Raw genomic sequence first — 5,000 nt, 5'->3', positions numbered from 1 at the left:
TCGTGACCATATTCACTACATTATCAGATGCAGTCATTTTTAAAGCCTCCTTGCACAGGTGCACCCAGTGATGGCTTGAGTAAATAATCTTAATACTATACCCTGCCGCTCACACTTTACCAAAGTTGTGTTGAGAAATATATTTGAAAACACAAAGACTATTGTGCAACGGGCAGCCGTAATTATATCTGAAATATAGCCCCGATGTAGTTTACGGTTAACCTTTATCATTGTGATGGAGCCGTTTCTTGCTGCTATAATTTGAAGCAATAACACTTTCATTCACAAGTCTACCATTATGATGTCATTTAGTGTTGTGTAGACCAAACATAAGTGTCTCGGGCCATGAGATGGCTTTAAACACGCGCATTACACTTTCCAGACATGTCATTTATACATACACAGGCCCCTAGAGACTACATGTGTGTGTGAAGCTATACTTGTGATGTATTGTGTCTGATGGGGGGGGGGGGGGTTGCTAAAGAGAACTGCACCAGTTGATGTCACACACACACACACACACACACACAATAAACCCACACACACTGGGAACAGCAGTGCGGAATACAGCCTTTAAATACATGTAAATATCACAAGTGCACCAGACTCCACATTTTCGACTCGCAATCGCGATTTTAACCTTGCAATTTCCACTATTTCACACGATTTTTACTTTATATCTCAAAACTCGCAATCGCGACTTTATATCTTGCAATTTCCACTATTTCACACGATTTTTACTTTATATCTCAAAACTCGCAATCGCGACTTTATATCTTGCAATTTCCACTATTTCTCGCGATTTTAACTTTATATCTCAAAACTCGCAATCGCGACTTTATATCTTGCAATTTCCACTATTTCTCGCGATTTTAACTTTATATCTCAAAACTCGCAATCGCGACTTTATATCTTGCAATTTCCACTATTTCTCGCGATTTTAACTTTATATCTCAAAACTCGCAATCGCGACTTTATATCTTGCAATTTCCACTATTTCTCGCGATTTTAACTTTATATCTCAAAACTCTCGAATTGCGACTTTATATCTTGCAATTTCCACTATTTCTCGCGATTTTAACTTTATATCTCAAAACTCTCAATAGCTGACTTTATATCTTGCAATTTCCACTATTTCTCGCGATTTTAACTTTATATCTCAAAACTCGCAATCGCGACTTTATATCTTGCAATTTCCACTATTTCTCGCGATTTTAACTTTATATCTCAAAACTCACAATCGTGACTTTATATCTTGCAATTTTCACTATTTCTCGCGATTTTAACTTTATATCTCAAAACTTGCAATCGTGACTTTATATCTTAAATTACGAAAAAGTTGTGTGAGATTACCTCAAAATTGCAACTTTATTTCTCACAATTGCAATATCGTGCAATTATGACTTTCTGTCTCGCAATTGCAGTTTTAAACTCGCAATTAAAATTTTTTATTTTTTATTTTGACTATTTCTTGCAATTGTAAGTTTATGTCACACAATTACAACTTTAATTCTTGCAATTGCTTGTTTAATCTCACAGTTTGCAGAAAATACGACTTTTATCTCACAACTTCCACTTTGTTTTATTCTCACAATTTTGACTTTATATCTTGCAGTTGTGAGTTTAAATCTCTTCCACTTTATGTCTCACAATTGTAACTATTTCCAGTTTATATCACACAGTGGAGACATTAAATCTCACAATGGCAAGAAATAAGGTAAATTATATATATATATTTTTTTTTTTTTTTTTACTGGAGACGATGTTGATCCTTAAAGGTGCAGTATGAAACATTTTTCATGTGAAATTCGCCTTTTTTGCCAGTGTTTGAACGGCTTGTAGCGCAACTTAAAAAATGAGCCCTTCCCGGACTTCCTAGATTGCCTATTAAAGCCTGTAGGCTGATTTTCATGCGATGGGAGCGGGTCGCTTTTGCCGGGAAAATCCAAAGAATGTGACGTTTATGCTCCCGAGAGCCTCAGTCCTTCTCTTCCACTATTCCACAGCGACAACAAACTGCAACACTAGATAACGTTATCTTAGAGATGAATCCAGCAAACGTCCAAAACAACATTTATCTACTGAATCCCGTCTGGCTAAGCGGGAATGTGATTGTGGTTGAGCGAAAACTAGAGTGAACATCGGCAGGGCGTTTGATTCCTGGAGGGACCTTCGTTCGGTTTTGGGGGTCAAAACTGACCCTGAATTGGCGTTCTTCTTATTGGACAGGTAAGCTTACATAACTGCAAAGCAGTAGCGGTTCTAGCTCGTTTGGCGCCCCGGGCGATTCCCGCTTTAACACGCCCCCAGTTATTCCGCCTCGTGGCACCCCCCGCAAGATACCGCCATGTGCGATTGCCCATGTCGCCCACGCCTAAATCCGCCCCTGCTGCAAAGCATGTGAAATATAGTGCCGTAAGTATTGATCAGGCTGCAATTCACTTAACGGCCACAGGTGTCACTAATAACAAGGTTTCTGAATCTTACATACTGCAGCTTTAACAGAGAAACATAAATGAGATTTCAACAGTTGTGCAACAGTTCCTCTGGAAATGTGTTATTTATTATTTAGATCTCATTTAGATTCATATAGATGCATTATTTGACTAGTCTCGGGACAATGCAAACTCATTATCAAAAAAGAATAACATTTTACAAATCATTTTCTGGCCCGTTGTGTCCTGCACAAACAACAACAATCAAGCATTGACACCTAAACAAGTCTAGTTCTGGTGTTTCTTAGCACTTCTCCCCCAGGGCACTTTTAAAGATGGTGTGACCTTAAAACACAGGCAGAAAAACAATTTGTATGGGCCTTTTGACCTCTCACCTTTGAGCTTGGGCAAAGAGGGATTTGGAATAGAGTGGTTTAAATCATGCACACAAATGGGAACACGGACTCCCAAACGGACACACAAACACACCCTCAGAAGTTTTAAGTGCTACGAGCTGAGCTTAATGATCTGTGAGGGACTCATGTATTTGTTCTAAAAGGCTCAGAGAGTTGTTACAAAATAACACACACACACACACACACACACACACACACACACACACACACACACACACACACACACACACACACACACACACACACACACACACACACACACACACACACACACACACAAACAACTCCGGCCAGATGTTGTTACACAAGCAGCTTTTCACACAGTTGTTACAAATCACCAAGGGACACACACACCTCACACTCCCTCGGTCGATTTCTCATTTGAACTGAGCAGGAAAAGACACGCTGTATTAAGGGAATTGAACAGAACAAAGATGGCGACATATGTCCGAATTCGGGAGCCATCTAGTGGGACTCCAGTAATTAATTTGGCTCATTCTGTGGTTTTTCTGGGCTTGGTTCACTTGCATCAGTAATTGGCAAAAAGCTGTTCTGTGTTGATTTTCTGGACAGAAATAAAGGGATTCAATCCTAACCCCTAACAATAGACCAGCATTCACAAGCGCACAATTCCATCGCTGCATCCCGAATCCCAAAGTACATGCTTCAATAGTGATGGGCTTTTGAGTATCAAGTCAGTGCATCTATATTGGGGCATCCATACATCATCATATTATCTTCATATCAAACCCCTTTGTCTCACACTGGTTGCATTTGCATGCAAATAAAAATTGCAGTTACACCTGGCAGGTCCAAAGAGGGGGGCGCTATATCGCAAAAAAGGTTTGCGCTTAAAACGCTCAAGTCTCTGTATGCATAAGTCAGGCATATGTGGTATCATTTGAAAGCTTAGAATCTGACCTTTTCAGAGATATCCATGACTTATGCCTTTGTTTTACTTAAAATAACAAAATAAGGCCTTAAAACGTCCGCATCACAAATTAGCGCCACCTAGTGGTTATGTGGTAGCAATGTGAATATGAATATAAAAGTCTTTAAAAATAGCACAATCATATATCAAATGAAAGCTCTCATTCTCAGGAACATGACTGTATAGTTTATTATGTTGCACTAACAACACAGTTTAAAAGATTTTCAAGAATCACAAAGTGAAATAGGATATTTGTAAGACATCAAATAGAAACTCTGTAATTTTATGCTCCGATAACTGCTGCTGTAAGCCTTAAATAGTCACATTTATATCTGATTTTCCCTTAGGGAGAGGTCTAAAAAAATGAGCTATTGTTTACTAGTCTGTGAGCTTGCTTGGATGAATAAACCAATGTTTTATCTTAGATGTCCAGAATAAAACATACAGTGCCACAGGAAAAGCATGCTAAACTAATCATCATAAATACATATTAATGGCATCATTATGCATCACTGATAAGGAGAGGATCTCAGCTTTCTAATGACACCTAGATTGGGCTTCTAGTCCACTCAGAGGCCGAGATATTCAATGAAATAATGGGGGTGTTGCCTGAACTGAAAATTAGACTGAATGTCTATGGACGAGCACATCTGCAATGGCTAAAATGCATTAGAGCGCCACTTAAATTTCAGATTGGAATTAATATAATAACACAAATATTTATTAAATTATTGAAGCATTAAAAGTTCATTAAAGTATGTATTTAGGTACATATTATTTATTATATACTCTATGTTGCATGCGAGACAATAGATTCGCTTAAATAATAATAAATAAATAATGTGGCATATTTTGATGCTCCGTGCCGAAAAAATAAATAAATAAATAAATAAATAAAATGATTGTATAACTGCTTGCTAGATCAACATAAAATGGGTATCATTTGAATCTTTACTATGCATTTAGGCAAAATAACCAACTCTTCCGCAGTTGCAGTTTTGAAGAGGTGCACGTCAGGCTACGCAATAAACGCCGTCGCTATGCGTAGCCTCGGTGTAAATCAGCCTTTACAATAGAGGTTAATGGGGCCAGTCCATAAACGCTAAAACACACTGTTTCAAAATAGCCACAAGCAGGGACGGATTACCGACCGGGACCCCCGCTCAATAACCTTTGGGCAGGAAAACGAAACCCCGAAAACAGCAATTGGAGGGGGCC

This window comes from Xyrauchen texanus, chromosome 21, assembly GCF_025860055.1.
Source record: "Xyrauchen texanus isolate HMW12.3.18 chromosome 21, RBS_HiC_50CHRs, whole genome shotgun sequence".
Lineage (NCBI taxonomy): Eukaryota > Metazoa > Chordata > Actinopteri > Cypriniformes > Catostomidae > Xyrauchen > Xyrauchen texanus.
The sequence above is the reverse complement of the archived record's forward strand: the minus strand, read 5'-3'. Positions refer to the sequence as shown.